At 38.3% G+C, this 27899-nt stretch overlaps 1 protein-coding gene across 2 annotated transcripts in view; it reads left to right on the plus strand.

The window, feature by feature from the left end:
* Positions 1-3171: 3171 nt before the first annotated feature.
* Positions 3172-27899, plus strand: part of LOC131067272 (kinetochore protein SPC24 homolog) — an 83990-nt gene continuing 59262 nt past the window's right edge. The window contains exon 1 of one of the 2 annotated variants that reach the window (XM_059221277.1): positions 3172-3334. The gene's annotated coding sequence lies outside the window, so the exon portion shown is untranslated. Of the gene's footprint in view, positions 3456-27899 lie in introns of both variants that reach the window. The other variant, XM_059221278.1, reaches the window with a different exon arrangement.

Here is a 27899-nt window from a genome sequence, read left to right on the forward strand (position 1 = left end):
AGGCTCGAGGCCTAAAGTTGATTTGAGGAAGTTGAAAAGTCGACATTTATTACTGTTCTTCTTTGTTGCTCTCTCTCGATTCCTTGCTTGCTTCTTGGTGCTCTTTGTTACTATGGAATTTAAAGTCCCATTTCTGACTTTGTGGATTGGCTTTTTGTTTTGTGTTTCTCTTGTTCTTTTGTTTAATATTTTTTTATTTTTATTTTTTTAATTGGTTTTTCCTTCCCTTTATCCCGTCAGCTCTAGGTGCCTAGACCATACCAAGAGTTAATGTTTGGGGGTAGTGAAGTTATGAAGGCTCAAGAATTGAAGCCGCCAAAGAGGATGAAATTAATATTGTTGCGAGTGAGGTATCCCAAAAGAAAACCTTTTGAGATGTCTCAACAAGTGAGAAGGTCGAGAGATCTCTAAAAGGGATCAAGTTCAATGTTGTGGTGGGTGAGAATGGATTTTATGTAGATGGAGGTGAATGAACTACAAGAGAGGAAGGTAATTTGCCTCATCCTCCCTTTAAGACATTAATCCTTGAGCCAAAGTTATGATTTCAGTTGTCGATAACGAAGAAAGTAGGTTAAAATCATTGTTGTTGTTGATAGGGACAATATCCATACGAGGAGGTTTTTGATGAATGAATATCTAATGTTTGAGTAAAAAATACTTGCCTCTATGTTTCATTTTATAGTTTGATTTAGAAGTGTTTGTTTGTAATTTTTTTTTTTCAGAAAGCATACCATGCAAAAAAGGGCTTTAAATAAACAACTTTGGAATATGAGGATATCAATCTTTGGAATGGTCTCTCAATCCCCAAATCTGATGAATGAAGAAGTTTTGGCCTTTTTAGTAGCTACATGGGTTACTGTCAAGAACCTAGACTACCTCAACTTTGAACCTTTACTCCTCGATTGCTCTCTCCACTGGAAATGGTTCTCAAAGTGGAAGATTCTCAAGCTACTATTCTCCATTCTTGTTTCACTCTCTATAGGAATTGAATTATCTAACCAAGTTGCAATTAATATGAACGAAAATTTTTTTTTTTGCAAATCAGAAAGCATGGGTAGTCTTAATGCCTAATAAGAAAGATTGGTCGAAATTGAAAAAACAATTTGGTTCTAATATCTTGGAAACTAAAGAGAAGCCTAATAAACATCTCCACGTTCTCTAATAGGATGCCCTTAACAAACCCTCAACCAAGCATAAATCCTTTGATTCTAATAGTTTGCAAAAAGATATTCATAAAGTTCATTTTGATGTTGCTCACTATGAAATAGAGGAGAAGAACTTGAGACATAAAAAGAATGCTCGAGTACTTGTTCTTGAGGAGATTAAAAAAAAATCCAAAAGGACCACAACAAGAAATTTTCAAGTATTTTTGCTCTAAACTTTGATGTTTATAGTGCTTTAGATCCAAGTGAAGATGTTTGAATCTTGTCAAATAAGAGTGTCATGGAGAGTAGGTCTGATCATATAGTCGTTGCAACCCATTATTTTCAAGTGATGATGATCGTATTTTAAAAATTGAAAATATCTCCTCTAAAAAAGAAGAAACGTGTTAGTAGAGAAGACTCTAAACACAAATTTAAGAAAAAAGAGTAAAGAAGAAAAAAATTTATAATGTTTTGTAGACTATACACGAATCCTAAAGTTGCACAACCCAATCTTACTTTTGATGAGCCTAAAGTTCATTAGCTACAACGTCAAAGGTCTTGAGTCCCTTGAAATAAATACGTTGCTAGAATACTTCTAAACAATTTCAAGGTTCTTGACATGGTCTTCATTCAAGAAGTCAAGGTTGTTGGTTTTCTATTGGAAGTCAACCTGAACTTTATTTGAAGGGATGCTATCCAATTTCACAATAATCATAAAAGGGGGAAGAGTGGTACAACTATTTTTCTTAATAATAAATGGGAAACACATATCAAATTTTATTTATTTCTCAATGTAACATATGGATTTGGATTGTCTAGAAATCGATGATTTGGATTTTGGTAGTTACTCTTTATATGCTTCCCGCAATTATAGAGAGAAAACTGAACTATCCAAAAGGTTAAATACTCTTAGAGACATTCCATGGGTTTTGAGAAGTGATTTTAAAATGCTAGAAGATAAAATGGATACAACTGGTGTATTAGAAATGGGGTAGAAAGGAAACAAAAAAAATCTTTTAGTGTAAGATAAAAAACTCTATGAAATTATTTGATCTTTTAGGACCAAAAGATGATTATAGAGGCCTTTGGATTACTTGGTGCAATTATCAAAAAGGCCCCAAAATTTCTTTAGCAAACTTGATATATTTTATTTCAGCATTATCATTTTCTGTGTTGATCAAATTGATATATGACAGATTTGTTAAAGTTCACCCCTCCAATTTTTCAGACTACCGTCCTATCGAAATTAGAATCCATTTGCAAAAAAATGGAAAGCAGAGTGAGATAAGAAGATGGAACAACTTTAATTTGAACATTGATTTGCTCGATATTGATGATTGTGATGAGGGTATTTTCACCCTAAGAGAAATGAATAAGATCCTATAAAGTAGTGTTCTCTTTATTTATCAATCTCCCTCTTTATCCCCCCCCGCCCCACCACCCCCCCCTCTCTCTCTCTTTATATATATATATATAATAAACACAACATGAGCCTATTGATAATGGACCTTGATTAGCGTTCCGATTCATAAATTTCATTCTAGTTATGTTTAGATACCTTTAAGTGGACACGTACTTGATTTGAATCAATACTTCTTCACTGATAACCTTGTTGCACAAACAATGCCATTTTCTAAATGGCCTACTAATTGAACTCATTTACTACACAAATCTATGCAAAAAATATACCAATTTTTTTCCCCTAATTGACATTCCACCCTCTTCTATGTACCCATTGCACATCAAGATGCAATTGCTAGTTTTACTCTTGAGGGTAAGGTCTTATGAAAGACTTAAAGATCTATTTACATGGAATATAAGATCCCATCAAACAAAAAAAAGAAAATTAAGATGAAACTAAAAATTGTCCCAGCAACTTAAATTTTTTTTATATCACTTATCAATTAACTAATATTTTAGATTTCTATCTCAAAATTTGAAACAATAAATTCATAGGACCAGAGGCTTAAAAATTATCCAAAAAAAATCCCACTGAGAAGACTTTGTGTTAATTTTCTACATTTGATAAAAATTGGAGAGTAAATTCGAATTCCATTTCCCGCTCATTCGTGATTGAAATTTCAATGTTTCTGCTTACTGGCTATCTCGTTCAAACGAGTGGCAGTGGAGCAGTGTCATTTCTGAGGCGTTGCCGGGTTACTGGCTTATTCATTGATTGTGCAGAAAAGGTAAAAGAAAGACAGCTCTTCTTTCTCTCTCATTCGCTAGTTCTTCGTCAATGTCTCGAATTCTCCCTCGAATTAAAATAATTAGTCCGGGTCGTGAGCTCGAGTCCCGCTGTTTTCGAAGGCAAGAAAACCCTACATTTTTTTTTCAGATCGGTTACTCATGTTTTTGAGCTCTGAATGTTTCTCTTCCCTTTAGTTCACTTGAGGAATTTGAGGCTTTTTTCTGTTTTATGACGAATTTTAAGCGCTGTTCCAAATTTTGCATAATCTTTTGTTTAGTTTTTGTTACAATTTCCTTTTTCTCCATTTTGGAAATCCTAGCAAATGAATATTTGTCAGCTGTAGGTAAGCCTCATGTAATTTATTTTCGTACTCGTTACGGTTCGCGGCCTTATTTTTAAGTTATTTTGTGAATGCGAGCCAGGGTATTGAATTTTTCGCGGTGATTTAGGTTCTAAACTGGTTTAAAGCTAATTTTCTGTGTAAAGGACTGCTAATATTATATTGTTCTCGGATTGTGCATGTCTCAAAAGTTATAAACCCTATTGTGTCTATTATATTGATTTCTTTAGCGAGCCTTCTATTTTATAAGGCCAGAGTGTCTTTTACTTCACTGTGCTATCCTCAGCAATAAATATATGTATTATTTCATAGTTTGACATATAGAAGAAGAATTATGGCTTAGGCATTACTTGAGATTTTGTTAAATGTTCTGTTTTTTTTTTTTTATGAAGTTCTATTTTTTGAGATTTGAAAACACAGAAGTGAAGTTTCTAACATTTTAGTGCATGCTTTTCATTCCCTGAAAAATTTGGCGGACGATTTTTTTTGTTGTTTCACGTTCAGTTCTTCATTTTTGGCATAATATTGTTGTCTTTCTCCGCTCTGAAACCCCTAGTTTTTTTCCAGCTGTAAGTAAGAAAGCCATGCGTACTGTTTTGGTTACAGTTTGTCTTAATTTTAAATTATTTGTGGACATGAGCTCGAATATTGCTAGTTATGTGAACCTTTTTGGGTAAGGATTTATTGATCTCATTTTGGTACCAAAAGAAGTGAAAGAAAATGCTTTGACATAGTTGTAAGCATCGTTTACAGAGTCAAACTTGACAATGACTTGGAAGACCAAAATTTTGACTTAGCCAAAAATTTGGGTATCAGATTAACACACAAATTTGTAAAATCTTTATTTTTATAGGTAAAGTCTGGCCTTGGGGGCCACTCCCATTGCAGTAATTGTCAGAATATAAATATAATTGGGAGTGCTAGAGTTTGAAAAGTACAACCTTAAACAAGCAACAAAAACCACACCACCCTTGCAGAAAAGCGAAGTGAAACAAAAATGGCCATATGCCTAACACAGTTGATAGTGATACTAGTCAAAAGCCAAAATACTAAAACAAGATTATACGATAACGAGCCAAAAATGGATATACGATGAGTGCAATATAGCGTAGAACACAGATTTACTATTGAGAGGGGGGTGAATCAGTAGTAAATAAAACTTAAATTCTTATCCAATTAATTCTTTCAAAAAACTTATTCAAAGCTTATAAACTTATTCTGAAATGAAAGCACCAAACTGAAATCTGAAAGATACACCACTTAATCCTTTGACACACTTCGTACTCTCATTCATGCTGCAAAACATCCTTTTTTAGGCCATTCCAAGCATATCTGCCTCAAACTTGTCTATAAGTTTGAAAAAGAATTGTGGTATGCTGCAATAATTTTTTGTTTCAACAGCTTGAAACTTGACACCACAATTTTTTTGGCCTTATACAAAATAATATCATGCTTCACCTAGTATCTCTCAACCTTATTTGAGGCAACAATAGTACCCTCAATCATCCTTGTAGCTAGTGTCTCTTTGGCATACTTAGCCAGCAATTCTTTCTTCCAGTCAAATTCTATTGAAGATTATGGCTTATAATTTTGGTTTCTTAAAGATTGCGTTTGTGACTATAGTTTTTACCTTTGACATGTGTGATCTCAAAATCATAGGCCCACACTTTGCTTACCCATTTATGTTGCTTGCCATTGAGGCTACACTATGTTAAGAAAATCCTCAAACTATTATGGTTCGTACAAACCAGATAATGTTGACAAGACTAGATATTGTTTGGATTTAGACAGTGCATGCATAACCAAAACATTTCCTTATGATATATAGAGAAATTAAGCTCTATCTTTGTACAATTTTTACTCTAAATTGGTATGAGTTGTCTTTTTTGCATGAGAACAAGCCCTAAACATTCTCTTGAAGTGTCACACTCCACTACAAAAGGTAATGAAAAATTAGATATTGCTAGAATGGAACTAGTGCACAATACTTTGTTTAATTGGTCAAACACCACTTGTGTTGCTCTAGATTAATGGAAGGCATCTTTCTTGGTCAACTTTGTGTAATATAAACTACTAGTTTTTGTTTTTTGAAAATAACTTCCAATTGAAAATTAAGATGCAATGCAACATCCTTTTCATTTTGTGATCACCTAGTTCCCGAGATGGTGTCATGCACTGCTTGAGGTTAGGGCTTTATAAATACAAATTATAGCATTAAATAATTAAAGGAATAAAAGAAGGGCCTTTCAGAAACAAAGAAATAAAAAAAATATATATGATAATAATAATAATGAAGTAAGCAACTGAAGTGTTAGGGCTGACTCAAAAAAAGAGAAAATAAGCAGTGATTACCCATTTAAGGTCGACCAAGATGTAAGGGAATTAATTAATAAAGGAAGGAAAACATTTAACAAGGGAGTTGGATAAGGAGCCTGTGGGAGCAGTGATTCCCAAATGAAATATTAATGGAATTAATATAAAATAAAAACATTGGAGCAGCGCCCCACTTTGAAAGGGTGTAACCATTGCCAAGGGGAAGGGTGTTATGAAGAGGCATGTCTCTCTCTCTAAATTTCTCTCTAAATGAGAGATATAAAAGGTAAGTGCAATTCAATCCAAGAGGGCATCAAAGAGGAAAGAAGTAGAGTAAATATTAAATATGGAATAAGAATCCTGAAGTCTGAGTTTAATTCAGAACAAGCATCAAATAGGGAAGTCTGATTCTGATTTTAATGCAGAGGAAATACAGCAGTCCATAATATTTTATAGTGATTGGCATGCAGCATGGGGAAAAGAAATATAAGAAAAAGATTGAATGAATTAAGCAAGTGAGATCTTATCTGAATTTGAAAGACAGCAAGTAATTGGATTATTGGGCAGTAATAATCTGAACCTATATAACAGTAAGATATAGAAGAAAAATAGTATATTCCTGAAGCAATTGGTATGGTATATGTTGAATCCTATGTTTGTTAGTTTGTGAATTTAATGCCAGATTTATTTATTTAAGTAATTATGCATTTGATTTTTTTGAAGGCAGTCATATTAAGAAATTGCAATGGAACATAATAGGGAGGTGCAGGAGTATGGGCCCCCTCAATTAAGTAGTCCACCCATTGAGTTGGTACTTGTGGGCCAAGGGGTTGAATTGTTTTGGTTGGGTGTTCAGTGCCCTTGGGCTTAGTTGAGGAGGGTAGTTGTCTACGTGCCCTATCATACTTTCTCCTCAAGTTTTTAATATTGTTTATCCTTCGGAATAAGTTATAATGTGCATATTTACAATAAGAGTTTCATTATTATTTTGCTTCATGTTGATTATTTTCCTAAATTTAATAGTGTAATTTAGTGAAAGAATACTCTTGTAAATAAATTGTATTATTGGTATTGTTATTTTTGGGCAAAATTCAGGTGTATCCCAAAAGGGGACATTATAGATGGGCAAGGTGAGAGCATACGATGTTCAAGACTTATACAATTAAATAGAATGCTGCAATTGGAAGGAAATGCACTAGCTGGCAAGTTAGCCAATCCCACTTATTCAACAGAGTGCTTATGCAATATTGAAAGAAAACACACTAAACGCTTATTCATCTTAATGCGATTACAAAGCATCTACTTATTTAGTGGTTAAATGAGGGCAGTTCCACTTACACAGTGAGAAAGAAAACGAGGCACCTCCAGTTATTCAGTGAGAGAGAAAATTACAAACATACTGTTGATGTATTTTTTACGCACATGCGAACACAAAATAAAATACCCAAAAGTATCTTATCCTCTCTTGAACAAAGTTACTCAAATGCTGAAGATTAGCTTAAGGATCACTTGAGACAACTCCAAGGTTTATAAATGTCAGGTCTCGACGCGTGGATAAGCATGAGTGGTTGTTGTGTTTGTTGTTTCATCAAGGGGCCTTTTGCATGAAGAGACTTATGAAGTACTTTGCGGATGATATGCAGTGAAGTCTTTCTTACTATTATGAGATCTTTATAATTAAAAATGGCAAAAGATGAGGGTTGAGAGGTTCTAAGCTATCCTATGAATGGATGAAAGACGACATAAGTGAAACTCTACTAGTCTTAGTATCGCCATACAAGAACAACTCCACCAAAACTAGTGCAATCTTCTAAGGACACTCGAAGCTTTTCAAATCGTTACTAAGCATAGACACCATCACTTGAATGCATACCCATGATTGAGCAACAATTGAACTTAAGAGCTTTCAATGATTCCAGTTGACCACACAAGGTGCACTTACAATCAGCAAGAGGCTAGTGGTATGGATTATGAGCTTCACAATAAATCAAGTACAACATCCCATCATTCAATCTAAATACTTAAACTAATTTAAAGATTGATTTGAGAGGGTGAAAAACCATGCAATAAGCTTCAAAGATTGAATAGAAACACCATAACTTCAATGTTTTATTTATCCAAAAGCCAAATAACAACAATTCTTCAAGTCCTCTTATCACTCTTGAACACTATGTCTTATAGCTAATATCTAATCTCTCTAGTTGATATCTAACTTTCTAACTCTTTTCAAATGAAATGAATGGAGTTTATATAGTACTCCCAAATACAATGAAGGGCCAAGATTTTGCCACATAAACCCTAATTAGGGTTTGATACAAATGAAACCCTATCTAGATAAGCATTTTCATGAAATCAACCAATGAGAAAATAACATGGGCTGGCACGAAAATCAAGGAAGTATCCTCCAATGAGAAAATGAATTGCCAAGTAGGATCATAACAAACTATCTTCTAGAATCTTGATTCCTTTCTCTCTTTCTCTTCCAGGCAAATTCAATGAATTTGGTCACTATGCCCTCTATCTCAGTCATCGGAACTTCAGGTAAAGACTTCAATTGTTCCTCAATGTGCATGACTTCATCGAAGGCTCTGATGATGGCATTCTCCCATTCAGGTTCGAGCTCTCGAGTCTTGCTGGCTAATACTACGAGTTCAAGCATATCATCTAATTGTCTTCTGGTGATCATCCCATCAGTCCCATGAAAGATAACTCTTACTCTTTCTTCCAATTCTCTGGCTTCTATGATCATCCCAGGATTGATCTTCCTCTCCAAAATGATCTGTGCTACTTCTACTAACTTATCATGAATACGATGCATATCATCTTGAACTTGACTGCATCCGTTTCCAATATCTTCAAAAATGATCTTCTTCGTGCGAAGTAGACTACTCCATTGTAGAAAGTTGGGCGTAGATCCTTCTCTTCTTGTCTTCTCTCTTGACAAGACTTCTTTGGGTGTTTTCCTTATTACTTGCAATACTGGAATGATAACATCTCTAGCATGAGCAAATGCTTCAAAGGCTTCTATGAGGACATGAGTTCTTGCAAGGACTTTTATAACTGTGTCGAGTGTCTTCATTATGCCCTTCATGAACTTGCTAACTTTGGTATATGAGTCTTCTATCCATGTGTCCATCAATTGTGCCGAATTCCTCATCTTCTCCATATGATCAACTGATTCCGTAGGAAGCAAGGGTGGTGGTGTAGCTGTTGGACTCTGATGCCTCAATGGTTCCCGGAATTGTTGGAAGTAGTTTCTCCACGCACTTATCTCCTTCTCTAACCTTTTATTCTTTTCTACTTCAGCTCTTAACATATCATTAACTGCCTTCAATGAATCATTTGCATCACCTATGGCTTGCTTGGAGGTTAGTGGATCTAAATCAATAGTCTCCATATCATACTCATCTACTGTGATTTCACCTTCATACTTATCAACCATTGGAGTAGCTATTTGCAACTTCCTAGATCCTGAATCATCTCTAATCACCTTGGACATCTTTGTAGCTTTCCTTTTCTCGGTGACTTCTTGAGTCCGACTTAGAACGCTCCCTATGTCATATGTTGGTTCTTCATCAACTACTATCACTTCTTGGGGTAGTCTTTCCTTAAGCCATTCAGGAATAGAGGATCTCCCTTCTTGAACTTGTGTTTCTTCACACACTTGCTCATCTCTTGGTGGTGAAGTAGTCTCATCATTGTCTTCTTCTTCATCTCCTTCGATCTCTTGAATGTGATGAGTGAGATCTTCTTGTCCTTGTGATGATTTCTCTTTGCCTTTATCATTGTGAACTGTGGATTCCATTGATTCATTTGCTCCTTGACTTAATTCCTTTTCTACTCTCTATTCTTCATGTCTTTCATCCTTGTTCAACTGTTCTTCACGCTTGGAGGAAGGATGATTGGAACTTGATTTATGCTTTTTCCTCGAGGACTCCTTTTCTCCACGATCTTCTTTTCTCTTGGTACCTCTTGAGTGAGATGGTTGAGAAGCACTTCGATTCGCGCTTGCCTCATCTTCATTGTCTTTCCTTGCTTTTGAGTGGAATGTCATTGTTATGTTCTGCTCTTTCAATTTTTGATGTTGTATGTCTATCCATATGCGAGTGTATTCCAAGACTTGTTTCATCAATTCCTTCAAATCTACGACCTCCATGTCAACCCAATTGATGTTGATCTCCTTGCTTTCTTTGGCGTAGGCTGATTGGAGATATTTACTGCTATCCTGAACTTTATCAACAACATTAAACAACCTACATTTCCTAATGAAATTGAGAGGTAGTCTGGAATACATCTTTTTCTTCACTTCCACATCATCTTGGATGTTCATCCAATAGTCCTCTAATTGCCACTGGTGTCAAAATTTCTTTCCCAATTTTTTTTTTACATTATCATATGGATCAAAGTGATCTCTGGGAGTGAATGGCTTGAGTGAATAGAGTGCCAACTCTTTTTTGGCGTCTTCAGCTACCTGAAAGGAAGGACACACTTCAATAGAGTGTCCAAGCGTAATAGGAAAAGAAACACTGGTTCCATGCTTATGCCTTTATGCTTTGACATATGCCACCAATTGTCTCACCACCTCAAGCAGCACCACTTTGTCTGTCGGGTAGCGTGGCAACATGTAGGGAGGAGAAGGATATCCTTGAACTCTGATATAAGTGAACTTCGGGAATTGGATGAAACATGCACCATGCTGTTGAACCAATGCTTGTGCTTTTTGGAGAGTCTTTATTGAAGTTCTCCTCGAAGCGTCCTCATGATGTGCATAGTGAATGCATCGTTCACTCTCCTATAGTGTTGTTTAGTCGGATGATGAAGCTGTGTATAACATTCATGCACTTTCATTTCTCTTGGTCTTCTTTTGACTATACCCCTATACATTAGTTCGGGATACTTGTAATTTCTTGCGAGAGAGTATATGACATAGGAGCTCATGTAGAATGTCTAGTGTGCATTAGTCTTCTTAACTGCAGATCAATATTGCTGCTGATGAGCCTAGCCCAATTAATTACATCCTTGCCATGAGTGACAATCTCTATGAAGTAGAACATCCAGTCCTCGAAATATGAAGCTTCAGGTGCACCCACCACTTGATGAATAGGGTGATGAAGTCTCTGAATTCATCTTTCAAGTCCACCCTATGTAATCTGCCGGGCCATCTTCTCTTACCACCTGTACTCTTCTTTAACCAAAACTCGTCGACAATCTTTGAACAATCTTTTGGATCATCGTCGTAGGCGAACTTAGCTCCTTCCAGACTTATGTAGACCATGTCCTTAGGCTCAGGTAGATGAAATGCTTTACTAATTGCTGTCTTCGAGAGATATGCAAGTACTCTTCCATCCTTTGCTACTATTCTTCTTGAGGAAGAGTCATAGTGTTGAGCACATTCAACAATTAACTCATAGCATTGCACCGCAGGAGGGAAGCCAGCTGCATTCATAATCCCACTATCAATCATCTTCTTTGCTGTAGCAGTAGGTTCACTTGTGTACAATGGGTTTCGGAACCTATTAGTGTTGAATTTCCCGAGATTGGTGTCTCCTATTTTGCTCCAATGAGAGGTGATCCTGGTTTTTAATGCATCGTTCCTTGAGTCTTCCTTAATGAGTGCTTGACAGGTCATGGCTCCACTTGGTTTAGGTGCCGCCATCTTTCACCTATAAGAGATATGTAAGTTAGGATAATGGTGAAAGGTATGTGAAACGTTGATACAATGAAGCCTATTCATTTAGTAGTCGACCTATGATATTGATCTAAATCAATCTTACATCTAAATGAATATGAAATTGAATGCTAAATGTAATGACCCTTACTATAAAGTCCACTAATAAACCCCAAATCTGAACTGAGACAATTTGTCAAACACTTGGCATGCATTGAATTGTTTTGTTTGTGATGTAGTGTTTCAATATGATAGTTGTTTTGAGCATCAAGTACAATTGAGATAACAATACCAATATTGAAATGTAACACAATAAACAATAATGAAACTCTAAATATTCATGCAAGGACTTCAATGCTAATATATCATGAATTTCCCAAATTCTGATTGCATTGTTCAGTAGACTAATTTTCTAAAAATGTATGACTGTTACAAACTCTTACACATGAGCACTGAATTTATGACAAGAGAATGTATAAACTATCACACATGAACAATGACCTTGCAATGCACCTTCTCTACTATATCAATCCAACTACAAGATAGCAATGTCTGATTACAATGGACTGTTTTCTGAATACATATATGACTGTTACAACTGTGCACTTCTATCATAAAAATTGACAACAAAAACCATGCAATGGAACCTGGAAATCGCTCCTTGAACTCCGATTATGAAATGCTGATGAAAGGAGGACTGGACTGTCCCAAGAATGCCCTGCTGTCACTACCGTACTGTCCCTGCTGCCTGGGTTGTACTGTGCGGTTGCAGTACCAAATTTTGAGCTGGGATGAATTCAAAACCCTTATTTACCAAATACAAGCCCTCAAATCAACCTTCAATTGAAATCCAACATGAAATGGCTGAGTACCATCTCCAATAACGCAACCCTTCAGAAGATATTTCACTTCCTCAGTTATGCTAATCTAAGGGAGTTATCGTTCCCAAAGATCAATGATATTTGCAGACCTTCAAGCTCCACAAATGCTCAAGTAGATGCACTAGAGAAAATAGACTTCGATGCCAAATGAGAGACCCATGGGGTCTATTTATACACATAATAGAATCTTCTAGAAGCCTCTTAGTCTTTCTAGAAGTATCCATAACTTTCTAGAAGTATCCATAATAGAATCTTCTAGAAGCCTCTTAGTCTTTCTAGAAGTATCCATGACTTTCTAGAAGTATCCATAATAGAATCTTCTAGAAGCCTCATTGCACTTTTTAGATAAAAAGTTACTTCATGAAATAAAAAGTGCACCTCAATAACATTTTGGCCCCAAATAAAAAGTAATAATAAATATAATGTCTCCAAGAGCATAATGAGCCATCCAATCACCAAATAAACGCCAAAATGACTCTCTCATCACAACCATCTGCCTACGAGAGTCTGGAATAGGCAAATCCACGTAAAGTGTCATGTCATACTAAAGAGGGGACATGACACTAAATAAGACTGATTTTTACATCTATGTGCACTTTCTCAATGAAACAAGGTCTGATTTACTAAAAAAAAATCAATATCCGACTTTAATCAGACCTGTACCTGATCCTTTATCAATCAAAATGATGCCTTTACCTCTGATTTTTGATAGTCAACTTTAAATCTGATCAATGAGGTGACTGCTGGATAATTTCGCCTTGTAGAGGGTGAATTTACTTGACCCTTTTTATGATGTTGATGTAATTCGCTGCCCCTATATTCTCCTCCCTGAGCAAATTCATTGTATCCTAGTGAACTTCCAGCTCAATGATAAATTTTGATCCTCTTGATTGCTGGATATGCACCTTGAATCTTCCCTTTTGTGACTGAATTCGCCTTAGTGCTGATCGAATTTGCCTTTGGAGGATGGAATTTGTCTTTGAATCTGCAATTTGCTTTTGCCAATGATGCAATTCGCTCATCTCAGTTTGCTCTTTGCTGATGAAATTTGCTACTGGCCGAGAGGAATTGTTTGTTTGATTTGATGGTTTGAAACGAAGGTTCGAATTCCCTCTTATAGGCAATCAAGGCAAAGGTTGTGTCTTTTCCTATAAAGGCCGACTTGTTTTAACAAAAATAAAATTACAAATTACCTTTTCATGCTGGCCGACTTACCTCTTTTTCATTCAAATTTGAATTTTGTTTTTGGGCACCAAAGTAATGTTTGGTTAATCTTTAAAGTGCATTGAAATATCAAGGGCATTTGCTCTCATATAGGAATACATGAAGTTTGCTCTCTTACCTCAATTCATAAAGTTCGCTCTCTTACCTCAATTCATGAAGTTCGCTCCTCTACCTCAGTTCATGAAGTTCGCTCTCTTACCTCAATTCATGAAGTTCTCTCCCCTTGGCCTTAAACATGAAGTTTGCTCCCTTGGGCTTGGAGATGAAGTTCGCTCCCCTGGGCTTGAACATGAAGTTCTCTTCCCTAGGCTTGGAGATGAAGTTCGCTCCTCTACCTCAGTTCATAGTATCCCTAACTAGCTGTCTTTCACACTCTTCGGTTGAACTCATGATAGACTTGACTCTCATGATATCTAGACATTACAAACTCACTCACTTCATCTCGGAGGGAGATATTAGACTAAGAGACTAGGACCTGAGAAAAAAAGGAGGGGTCCCCATTTTGATGGGGCGATGTGTGAAATGATCACAACACATACCACTTGTTTAATGGGGCATGCAACAACCAAATCATCCACTTATTCAATTGGGATCAATACAAAGCTATCACTTATTCAGTGGGTGAATACATACATCAATGAGAAATGATCAAATTCATTGGCAGTGCTACCATCCACTGTTTTACAATGACATATCAAAGGCAATACAACTCATAAACTGCTGCACCTCTCCAAATAATACCAAATATTTTGAACAAATGAACTCAGCTATGAAACAACATGATACCTTTAATGAATGATGTGAAATGTTGGTACTTAACTGATGTCGCTTGGTCCTATTGTTTGGACTGTCAAATTAGACTAGAGAGCTTGTAGGTAGTGCTTAAGAAACGCCATAATGAAGGCATGATGCGCACCCAAAATAACAATAGCTGTAAGGACGCAAATAAATTCCTCAAAACTCTTCACATATTCACTGGAAATGACATCATATCAAGTTGGTGAGCAACATCAAGTGAGTGTGGGGTTGAGATGAATAACCAGCAGTCACAACAGCAAGTACATAGGAGTGTACAACCCCCTCAAATCATGAAATCACCCAAAGTACAACTCATATTTGAAGGAATTATTCTCCAACAAGCTGCACGCCTCCATTCAACATTAAAACCCTTCAAAAATTGCAGTGCTTCAGCCTAGGATTCCCAAATCTTCCTCACAAGCACCTCCAGTATATGCTACAACCTGGTCATTAGCCAAATCTGCAACCTTAAAACTGTATGGCTTGCACATTTATTTCAAGAGCATCTTGTTGTGACCTTTTTCACACATCGCCCCATTGCAAATGGGGACCCTCTCTTTTCCTGCTTTCTAGGGTTTTTGTTAGTGTCCCGTGGCCTTCCGCTTCAGTTTTGCCAAGCCTTGCCCAATTTTGAGCAGTTCAAGTCCTAAGGATTGAAAGTTAGTTTTTGCAAACCATGTGATTCCAGAGTATGAATGCCGCCAAAGTGCTTAGAAAGGCCAAAGGACGAAGATCGCAATTGATTTGGACGAATTTGGACAACTTTCTATTCTTAGAAAGTTTTTTTTTTTTGCTTTTTCCTATTTTTTTAGGAACTTTTGTTTTTGGCATTTTTAGCCCGATCCCCGATATGGCTATTTTTAGAAAGTTTTTCCTATTTTTTAGGGATGTCTTCTTTTTGCTTTTTTAGAATGGGAATATAGGGTTTCCACTAATACCACTGACCTGCTTCGATCGAGATCCAAAATTTCCAAGTTTTGACCTAAAAAGCTAGTTCCCTACATTTTAGGGGTCATAATGCTTCATATGATTTACTTGAGTATGGATTTCAAATTTCAAGTTAATTTGGTTAAATTTGGTTAAATTGTGAAATTTTGAAATTTCCCAATTTTTTTTCTAAGTCTGGCTAATGGATGATGTTGAGTGTTATGGCAGGTGTTCAAAAGTCCGCCATGTTGGAAGATGATCAAGATGGTAGCAATGTTGGAGGTGCATCAAAGTCCGTCCAAGATGCTAGCAATGGAGAGGTTCGCTTTGAAGAAGAAGACCATCAAAGTCGCCATGTGTTAAAGAGGCCAAGAAGAGGGAGCTTAAAACTCCGCCCTCCTTGGTGTCCTTCCTAAACTCCGCCCAAGGAAGTGGATGCAATGTTGAAGACCTTCAAAAAAGTCCGCCATGTTGAACACTTAAAACTCCGCCATGCATGTTGAAGGAGATATCTTAAAACTCCGCCCTATGCTTTAGGTAGGGTCACCTCCAAACTCCGCCATGCCTAGAGAGATGTTTGAAGTCTACCATAGGAGATGAATCTAAACTCCGCACTTTGCCTTGAGAAGGTAATGAAAACTCCGCCCTATGTTGAGAGAGGCCTAAAGTCCGCCTGGATGTCCCATGAAAGTCCGCCTTATGCCATGTTGGAGGTGTTAAAAAAAGTCCGCCATGTGGGAGCCTTCCTAAACTCCGCCATGCCTTTTGGAGTGGAAAAAGTCTGCCTTGGATAACCTCAAAAGTCCGCCTTATGCCTTAGTAGAAAGTCCGCCCAAACATGAAGATGAGCCCCCAAAAGTCCGCCCAAACATGAAAGTCAAACAAAGTCAATAAAATTTTGAGTGATGTCATCAAATCTTCCAAGAAAATCGAACTCCTAATCAAATTAGAAAGTTGGAAAAAGAGATTTTCAAAGATCATTGAGCTGGGAAATTAAAATGGAAACTCAAAATCAAAATGAGAAAGAAGATATTTTGCAAAATCAAGAGGATTTTTGAACTGAGTTCTAAATTAGAAACTTTGGAAGATATTCTTTTATGAGCCTAGTTCGAATTAATCAACTGAAAACAAATTAGAAACTCGCATAAGTGAAGGATTTTCGAACTAAAGAAGATGACAACACTTTCCCAAAATACGAGTTAGATTTAGAAATATGAGTTGGAGGATTTTGCGTGTTTCTAATTGGGAATTCAACTTTATTTACAAATACTTCATTTGTAACTTCATTTTTACACACCAAGAAGTTCAAAGTTCTTGAGGAGAGCATAGTAAAGTATTGGCAGATTGGAGTTCATCTGGAGAAAATTTCGATATTGCTTGTAGTTGGGCGAACTTCGTGACGAAGGATTCACAGATTTTTGAGTGAAGCCAGCTGGTATAAGAAAGAATAGCTAATCCTTTCTGAGTTTTCTAAAGAAGTTTCCAACCTTACTTCAATCTATATGAAGGTGAAGTTGAATTTACGATGCAGATTTCTGTATTTTCTGAGTTTTTTTCAGAGTTATGAAAAATGATTTTTAGTGGATTTATTTGAATTTCTAATGAGGAAAAATCATTTTTTTTGACTAAGTATAGGAGAGTTTTGAGTTATAGCACGTAGTATGGTATTGTGATCACAACCATCCTTGAAATTGAAGAAGTTTATAGATGAAAATTCAATTTTTATGGTTTAGTATGAGAAAAAAAAAATGCAATCTTCAAACACTTAGCCATTCGCAGCCCCCTTTATTTTCTTCAATTTACGAATCAATTCCTAACTTAGGTTTCATTGTCTGATTGCAAATTCTAGGCACTATGAAATTTCAAGTGGATAAAGACACTCCTCTTGAATCAAGGATGACTTCGAAGTGGAAAAATGTTAGCGACACCAACCTCAGACACACCAATCTGAGGGAATTTAAGAAGCGGATGTTTGGTTTGGACAACCTTGTGCCTACCTGTTGTGACCATTTCACACATCGCCCCATCGCAAATGGGGACCCCCTCTTTTTGCTCGTTTTTCGCTTGCTTTTCGCTTCGCTTTTAGGATTTTGTTAGTCAGTCAGTTGTCTGGATTTAGGGTCAAGCCTTAGGGTTTTAATTAACGTCTTTTTGGGCCAGAATCCAGTCAATTTTGAGAGCTTTTGAGCTTCTTTTGTAAGAATGCAAATTTTGAATGCAATGATTTCGCCAAAGTGGTCTATTTTCAATTGGAATGTTGAATGCAGAGCTTAAATTTGTCTAAGTGTTGAAGATGAAATGTGAATTTTGACCAATTAACCAATTTTGACCAAATTTTGAGTTTTTTGATTTTTGATCCCGGAAATCGAAAATGATTTGTTTTTGCCTCGGGAATTGGTAAAATGTATAAAATCATGTTATTTTGGCCTGTAGGAGCAAAATCGCTCCTGTCGCTCAATGAAGGACCGGAGCTACAAATCGAATTTTGCTCTGTCCTTGCAGGATTTTTAATGACTTGACGATTTGAAGAGGTCCAAGGAGATATGTTTTATCAAATGAATATAACTTGAAGTACAAACATGAAGGAGAATGACCCAGAATGCTAAAATCGCTCCTGTCCCTCAGGAAGGGACCAGGGCGAAATACATTGTAGCTCCCGTCCCTCTCCCAGGGACCAGAGCGATGTTCTTCATAAGGCGAGATTCAGGCGAAGATCAAGTCAAGTTTATGTTTGAAGGCAAGGAAGGATGTGAAATAAACTCATTGAAGATAAATTGAAGATCATGAAACATCAGCAAGGACCCTAAATGCCTAAGTTCGCTCCTGTCCCTCAGGAAGGGACCAGAGCGATTTTTGTTATAGATGATTTTCTTGCCAAGTTACAACCGATCTCAAGGCATGGATGAATGGAATGGAACATTGCGAATCCGTTGAATATAAGTTTTGAAGATGACGAAGTAAAATGAAGCCCACAGGAGCAGGATCGCTCCTGTTCCTCTCCAAGGGACCAGGGCGATACAATGAGTTTGTTGCCTTTTCTTCAAGTTCAAAACCGTTCCTCCAAATTCAAGACATTTCAAGATGAGAAACGAGGTGGCAAGGACGTCTTAAGGCATCTTCGTCAAGCACAAAGCATCAAAGGTCATCGACATTGAAAGATTTACACTAAGACCCCCAGTTCGCTCCTGTCCCTCTCCAAGGGACCAGGGCGATATAATGGCTATACTGTCGTCCCTTCAAAATTCAAGACATTCTAAGACGAAGAACAAGGTGGCGAGGGCATTTCAAGGCATTTCGATCAAGCACGAAGTTACAAAGGTCGCCAAGTCGAAAGAGTTGCACTAAAATATCTCAGTTCGCTCCTGTCCCTCTCCAAGGGACCAGAGCGAAAGTTGCATAAAGGCATAAATCTTGAAAGTTTATCAAGCATCAAGCAATCAAGGAGGATCAAAGGACTTTATTTCACGCATTGAAGGTAATGGCAAGTTGAAGAACATGAGAACATACTCAAAACCTTGAACTTCGCTCCTGTTCCTCAGGAAGGGACCAGAGCGATATTGAATGTATTGACTAATTCATGCAAAAATCACGTTAAGGCAAGGTTTTGCAAGGTTGTAAGAGGTTCAAGGCGTTTTTTGAAAGTGATATACCAAAGTTTTGAACGTCAAAATGTTATCAAATGAGCTATAGAGCCTATATCGCTCCTGTCCTTTGGACAAGGACCAAAGCGATCTCATTAAAAACACTCATGCTCCTTCAAAATCAAGAAAATGCAAGGATTGGCGAAGTTAAGGACGTCCTTTGGAAGACAATGAACGAAGATCGAAGATCAAATGTTTACAAATTTGAGCCAAGACATGGAGATCGCTCCTGTCCCTCTCCAAGGGACCAGGGCGATATTTGCCAAAACACATGATATCCTTTGAAGATCACGTTAAGATAAAGTCGCACATGGTTTTAAACATCATTTGGAAGGCGATACAAAGGGAGATAGGCGTTAAATATTACCAGTTTGAGCTTAAAATGGAGAAAAGACAAGGATCGCTCCTGTCCCTCTCCAAGGGACAAGGGCGATGATCCTTTAAACATCAAAATGCCTTGTGAAAAGCAAGTGTGACGAGCATGGAATGAACAAGCGATGTTATTATTTACCTTATGATGAAAATTGGAGTTCGAAGATGCAAGATCAACGTGAAAACATGAAGATCGCTCCTGTCCCTCTCCAAGGGACCAGGGCGATAATGGTTATATAGGCACTAGTTCATACAAGCAAGACATTCAAGTTCAAAGGACCTAGCCAAAACGCCAAATTCAACGTGGAGATGGAGATCTCGAATGCCAAAATTGCCAAGATTGAGACAAAATTGATGGATCGCTCTTGTCCCTCAGTCGGGGACCAGAGCGATGAGGTTTGAATTTCCCCACTTTTCATTTTTGGCGCTCAAATAAACATTTTTTAAAATTTATTTTAAATGCTAAATCGATAATTTTAAAAATCCTATTAAATTAGCATTTAAATCTTGCGCTTAACATTTATTAATTATTTTGCCTTTAAAAAATCGAATTTGATAATTTAAAAACAAAGGCATTTAATTAATTATTAATTAATTAATAAAAAAAAATCAAGAGGAGCGCTAAGATGACAAGGTCGGCCTTTATTATTTAAAAAAAAAAAAAAATCGTTTAAAATTGCCTTATTTTTTACCAAGTCGGCCTTGGGGTGAATGGTGAGGTGAGCGCTATAAAGGGAGAGGTGAAATCTTCATTTTCACAATATTATTTATCATCTCACACATGCGATTGGAGGAAGAAAGTGCGAATTGTGTTTGGAGAAGTGCGAATTTCATTCCAAGAAAGGTGGTGCGAACTATCATCCAAGGTGACGCTAACATCGTCCAAAGGTGGTGCGAGACTTGGAGATTTATTTGTGCGAACTTGAGGATCCATTTGAACGAATTTTGAAGATCACGTCAAAGGCAACTCAAAAAGTGGTGAATTGCTATTTTGCTAAGGCGATTACATTGAAGGCTATTTTCGATCTTTTTGCCTAGGCGATTTTGTCCTTTTTGCATTCTAGAGTTAGCTCTCTATTGAGGTATGGCGATTTGATTTTATTGTTTTAATTTTGAGTTGTTGATCGTCATATTTTGAATTTTGAATTTTGAATTTTGAATTCCTAGCTCAATCGTTTTTTTTAGCAAATGATAACTCTAAAGACTTATCATGAGGTTTCCTAAAAATTTATCTCTCTAATCTACGTTATATATTGCAAAATTTAGTTCTCATTATGAAATGTTATGTAGGTATGGCAACCCCGAAGGCGGGAGCATCCACCAGCCGTTCCGCTCTTATGAAAGAAGATCAGAAGACCGAAGAAGTGGAGACCAAGATCGTGTCGAAGTGGAGCAACATTGGAGATACAAACTTGGGCAACTTCAGCACGAAGAAGTTTTGAGAGGTCCCTTATATTGGCAAGCCATCACCTGTCGCCCGCAGAATAATAGAGAGTGGCATCATTAAGGCGGCCGGCTTTCCTCCAGCTATTCAGTGCCATGAGTTGATGATCGAGTGTGCTCGTCACTATAATCCACAGTCCAGAACGATCGTGTCCAATGAGGGAAACACTTTGGCGTACCTTTCAGAGGAAGCTATAAGTGAAGCTTTCCATCTTCCAGAGCACAGGGACATGATATACAAGAGCATAGAAGGAGCCAGATCAATGTACAATGATGATCCAGATGCTTGCCTAAGCATAATCAACAAGAACTGGCTACTCAAGAGCCATCCCCGTCTGAGTAAGATCCCGAACACACCACAGAGGATTGATTTCCAGGAGGAGTACAGAGATTTGATTACCATGCTCAACCGAGTTACAGGAGCCCCTCATGCCTTCTATTTTGAGAAGTGGATGTTTTACTTCATCCAGGTGATTGTTCAAGGGAAAGGTACGATACATTGGGCTAGGATGATTAGCCATTGCTTAGACGTACAGTTGAGGAGACTCAGGGCTACCAAGTCCTTCCACATGAGTTCATACGTCATCTATGCTTTGATCAGGAGTGTTGAGTACGCAGGACTACCTCACAGAGGAGTGATTGGAAGAGGACCCGGCGAGGTCAGAGCTTGTGAATCCTATGCCTACTTGCATCATCCACCAGGGAGTAACTACAAGTTAGTTAATGATACCTTCACGATGAACATCACGAGGACGTTGCAAGGTGGGATTCACAACAGATTATCTCAGGATGCCCAGGAATTAGTAAAGAGGTACGGTGCTTGGTTCATTCAGTTTCCCAAGTTCACTTACATTAGAGTGCATGGATGTCCTTTACCTCCGTACATGTTGCCGAGATATCCGACAGACAGAATTGTGTTACTTGAAGTAACAAGACAGTTGGCAGCATATGCGAAGGCATTCAGACACAGACATCAGAATGGAGTTCCAGTACCTATTATTTTGGGGAACTCAGTTGAGGTATGTCCTAATGCCTTAGCCATGGATGACGCAGAGAAGGAGTTAGCCTTGTATTCTTTTTCATCTTTTGCTTTGAGAGAAAGCTTTGATCCACATGGACATTTAGAGGAGACAGTCGGCAGAAAGTTTAGACATGAGTATCAGATTGAAGATTTTATGATGAATCTCTTAGATGATCTTGAAGTGAAACGAAAAATGCATTCTAGATTACCTTTGGATTTCATCAGGAAATGCAGGATTTACAGAGTGGCCGACCAAGCTCAGGACAGTGGCAGACATATCTAGTCTTCCTATGATAGAGAAAGCAAATCAATAAGGTTGGATTGGAATGAGCCCGAGGTCATGGATTTAGATACTTTGATGGCACCAGTTTTGTCTTGTACTCGCAGATGGGTTGACGTTCAACATCAGAAGTTGAGAGAACAAGGCATAGCCATGACTTTCACTTTGGAAGAGAAACCAGCCGAAGGTGGAGCTAGTGTGAGTGAAGGCAATCCTAATCCTAGGAATTCAGGTGAAGGTAACCTTCGATGTGCCAGTGAGGGCAATCTCCATCCAAGAGGTTCGAAGAGAAAAGAAAGGTCAGAAAAGAAAGAGTCTTCCAAGAGAAAGCAAGGGGCCAACAAAGATCGATCATCCGGTACTTCTTCTAGACCAGAGAATAGAACAATTCAAGTGGAAGAATCCTTGGAGTCTATGGTACAGAACGACAGGCAGGAAGAAGGACAGGCACAGCATGGTTCACTCGATGGATCTCTCCAAGACTATGAGTTAGAGGAAGATAATGAAATGACATCTCCCCCCAGAGAAGAAGAAATAGTGCATAAAGAGATTCAAGTTCAAGAGACAAGATCGAATATCCCAGATTGGTTGAAGGAAAGATTAACTAAGGTGATCGTAGTAGAGGACGAGGACAATGCAATCGACTTAGAGAGCCTTGTTGGACGCTCACACGAAGTAACAGAAAAAAGGAAGGCTACCAAGATGTCCAAGATGATTCGAGATGAGACTGGATCCAGAAAACTGCAGATAGCTACACCGGCAGCAAACAAATATGAAGGTGAGATCCTAGCAGAAGAATATGATATACAGACTTTTGAGTTAGGACCATCCACAGCAGAGCAGACTTTAGATGATGCTACCGATTCATTTGAAGCATTGAAAGACAAGCTTAGAGAAGAAATGGAGAAGAATAGAAAGCTTGAGAGAGAGGTCGGTGCATGGAGGACGTATTTCAGTCACATCAATGAACCTTTGGGACGTCAGGATCCAGCTCGATCACCAGTGCAAGCACTTCCACTTCAATCAATCAATGAAGCAGAAAGATTCAGGAACATGGTCCAACGTACAAGTAATTGGATGGATAGATCTCATACAGTGGCTATAGAGTTTGTAACAAGGATGATGAAGATTATTCATCAAGCTATCCAGGTTCTTGAGATGATCCACAATTTGATGATAACAGTAGCTGCATTCGCCCATACCAAGGATGTTATCATTCCTGTCTTGAAAGTTATTAGACATACTTCAAGGAAGATTTTAGCGCAGGAGAGGATCTTGGAGGGAGAATCTCACAGTTTGTTTCATTGGTCAACCTTACTCCATATGAAGAGTGTTTTCTTTGAAGACATCAGTACTAGATGTGGCCAAGTTGAGGAGGTGATCAATCCGATCCAGGACAGAGTATTTGAGGTACTTCGTACCATTCTTGGCAGAAGGATCGAGGTCGAGACAGATGTGGATATGCAGGAACTAGAGGATAGAATCAAGATCATCTTTTGTAAGGACGCAAATGTTACAGATGAGCAGTATGATCAAATGTTTGCCACCATGCTCCTGATTGAAAGAACGAAGGAACTTGAACCTTCATGGGACGCAGCTCTTCTAGATGCATTCGATCAGGTCATCCACTTGGAAGAGAGTATGAAGAATCTTCCCGAGATTCCAATCGCAGAAATCGAAGGAATCGTATCAAGATTCATTGCATATGCTAAGAAAGAGAATTGGAAAGGGAATAAGATTCTAGATGAAAGGTTGTTACAGATGACATGACATCTTATTTATCATTGGTCTATGTCTCCTAGGTTTTTGTGCCAAATTTAATATTTGGCTATGTATTTAATATTGTTCAGTAAAAAGGAGGCCATTTGTAACAAACCCTAATTAGGGTTTAGGTGTCATGATCTTGTCCGTTGATCTACTTTCAATCTGGACCTTTCATTGTAATTGGGGATGCTATTTATACCCCCATTTTTCATTTCATTTGATAATAGTGAAATAGTCAATAGTTGATGTAATAGAGAAGAGAGATTAGAGTTAGAAGCAATTTTATTTTGTAGCAAGATTGAGTTTTGAAGAGAGGAATTCAAGCAATTGTTGTACATGATGACTTGGAAATCAATAAAATATTGAAGTTATGGTGTTTTGTTGCAACTTTCTTGGTTATCTTCATGGTTGTTCAATTTACTTGAATCATGCTCAATCAAAGTAGTGTGTTAATTTGAAGGACATTGTGTGAGACTTGATCTTTGGTAGGATTCGTAATCCAAACCACTAGCTTCTTGCTGATTGTAGGAACGCCTTGCGTGGTCGACTGGAGAATACTTTGAGTCCCTTAACCTTCAATCATTATTGTATCTTGGATATGTACCTTCGTGGTAGTGTCTTTGATCTTTGATGCATTGAATATCATTTTGTTACCTTAGAAGATCGCACCAATTTCAATTGAGTTGTTATCTTATGGCAAAATTGAAGTTGGTTGAATCTTGCCAAGTCTTGTCCATACTAAGTCATTCATAGGGTTAGGCTAAATTAGACCTCTTTCAAACCCTACTCTTTTGTTATTTTTTGAAAAGTTCCTTTAGTTTTAGTAAAATCTTTGAACTTTCAGAATGCGTAAGACCCCTTGAAGGAAACAACAAATCACATCATACCGCTGGAAGCTTGTCCACACGTAGAGACCCTACTAACAGAACCTTGGAGTCTTCCTAACTGATCCTTTATGCGAATCTTCAGCAGTTAGAGACTATTTTCTCAAGAGAGGATAAGATGCGTATTGGTATTTTATTCTGTGTATGATTGTGTACAAAATACACGTCAACACTACCACAACTGCACGTAAGATGATGAAGAGTGGTATCGTGCATGCTACTGGTTTTCTCCCCGCCATGCAATGCACTGAATTAGTAGTTGAATGTGCTAGGTATTACAACCCCACTAGTAAAGACATTGTTGCACCTGATGGAAGAGTGCTGGCGAACATCAGTGATGAGGCCATCAGAGAGGCCTTCAAGATCCCAGAGTATCACAACACGTTGTATGTGACAAAGGACGAAGCGGATAGCATGTATCAAGACCACTTGGAGGAGTATGACGCCATCGTCAACCATTCCTGGCTGGACAAGCCAAGGAAAGGTGCCTCCAAACTTCAAAGGAAGAACTTATTGAGAGCATACTTCAAGAAAGACATTGGAGACATGATCGTTTTGCTGAACAAGATAATGGGAAATCCTCAAGGTGCTCCATTCGAGCCCTGGATGTATTATTTCATTAATGAAATAATGAACGGAGTAAAAATGATAGACTGGGCCCGGATGATAAGTGACAACTTGGATGATCAGCTGAGGAACCTAGAAGCAAATAGGACCTTCTTCATGAGCTCGCACCTGTTTTATTCCTTGGCTAGAACCTACAGATACAGAGGTCTCACTTGCAGAGGAGAAGTAGGGAACAAAGAGAACCAGTTTCCAGTCTATGATTGCTATCCCCAGCTCCACATGGAAGAAAAGTTCCATTTTAAAAGAGTGAATGATACCTTCCTCATGCACATGACGCGGACGTTGCAAGGTGGACTGCACCAGAGACTCTCTGAAGAGTTTATGGACTTCATCAGTCGATTCGGGTATTGGTATATCCAATATCCAAAGTTCACTTACCTTAGAATTCAGGGGTTCTCTGGGTCTCCCTATAAGCTTCCAGCTTACCCTACCAACCAAGTTGTGTTACTCGAGGTTGTGAGGCAACTGGAGGGGTACATGGCGATTCGAAGAGATAAACAGAAGAAGGCCGAAACTTCCTCTCCCACCATTGGTAATGGGTTGGAAACATGCCCATTGTCACAAGCTACTGCGATTGCTGAGAAGGAGCTGGCTTGGTATCCCTTTTATCAGTACAAGGCGAGGAAGAATTTTGATCCGTTCCGCAAAATAAAAAGGGTTGAAGGGATGACATTTGAGCACAGAGTTGATCTAGAAGATTATTGGGCTAACACAACCGATAGTTTCGAGATCAGGAAGAGATTTTAGTCGAGGATCCCTTTGAGCATGGTAAGAGCGACGAAGGTGTTCAGAGTTGCTGACCTAGTAGAGGATAGCCTTGAGCTTTAGCAACCTGGCTTTGAAAAGATGAAGAATGAACCACTAGCTTTGGTAGATTGGGCAGAGGGAGAGAAATCACATCTAGCAGACCTCATGAGGTCGGTGGTTGAGTATTCGAGGTGATGGACATCTGAAAGGACAAGGCAATTAAAGTCCAAAGGTGTGACCTTGACCTATGAATTGATGGGAGTGGATGACTCTTTGTCTTCCAATCCTTGTACCTCTGCAGGTAATACCCAGAATCTAGAAAGTGTTGGGTCTCAGAAGAGGTAGGAGTTAGTTGGAAGCTTCGTAAAGGTCACAGGAAAGAAGATTGTAGGGGAAAGACGGGAGTCCAATGAAGGCCAGTCCATCCTAAGTGCCGCTTCTATCGTACCTGATTAGAATGCATTTGAGGAGCAAGAGATGGACATATGCATGGTTAATGATGAAGTAAGGGTGCCTTCTCCTTTGATTGAGGAAGTAATGAAAGAAGTTGTCCAAAGTCCGGACAGAGAGCAAATTGAAACGCCTACATCTTCCGTAGTCTTCTTGGATGGTATAGTTGCAAACCCAGGAGGGACAAATGATGGATTTGACCAGAATACTGTAGAGCAATCAACTATCTTTGATTGGTTAAGGGAAAGGGTAAAGGCTAAGGTCCCCAAGGAGGCCTGTTCTGAAGAAATTACAACAACATTTCTGGAGAAGGTGAATGAGCCAGCTATAGCTAAACCACCCAAGCCAGCCATAGGTTTTCTTTGATTCGGAGAGACAGTGTAGGATTCAGAACAGTTCTGATAGCGGTGCCTAAAGAAGGAAAAACTAGGGACAACGACGCCGCAGATGATTACAAGATCACCACCATAGAGCTGGGTAAGCCCACCCAAGACCAAGAGGTCCAGCATTTCGATGACTCTTGTAACGCCCTGAAGGCAAGTTTAGCTCAGGAGAGAGAGAAGAGAAAGAAGGTTGAAGAAGAAAATCAGCAATGGAGAAAGTATGCCCTCCATCTTACTAGGCCACTTAACCATAAGATCCCGATTACCCCTCCACAGCCTCTTCAACACGAATTGATGAAGGATTATGAGGATATGAAGGGCACGTTCACACAGGCCAAGGAGTGGATTTCAGACGCTTCAACATGTGTTGATATACTAGTAGAAAATTTAGTATCAGCACATGAGTTGGCTTCTTCGCTGGTCAGCCGTATCTAGGATCTAGCTACCAATTGGGAGGACGTGGAGGAAATTCAAGATGAAATACTTCTGCATCTGAAGGTTATTTGAGGCTTGTCGAAGAGAAGTCTAGTGGATGTAGGTGTCATAAAGGCCGGAGATAGGTATGACTTCAACACCTGGTATTATGCCTTGGTCACCTGGATTGAAGTTTTGAAGAAATCCAAGACCAAGTGCTTTGAGACAGAGGAGAGTGTTAGGGAGATTTTGAGCAAGGTGTTTCATGTAGCGTCTGAGATCTGGAAGAAAGAGAGTATAAGGGAGAAGCATTTGCAGGCAGAGAACCTGAGAGCTAGGATTCAGTCAAGCTTCTTCAAGGACTCAAGGATGATTGACAAGGGTGA

This window comes from Cryptomeria japonica, chromosome 5, assembly GCF_030272615.1.
Source record: "Cryptomeria japonica chromosome 5, Sugi_1.0, whole genome shotgun sequence".
Taxonomy (NCBI): Eukaryota; Viridiplantae; Streptophyta; class Pinopsida; order Cupressales; family Cupressaceae; genus Cryptomeria; species Cryptomeria japonica.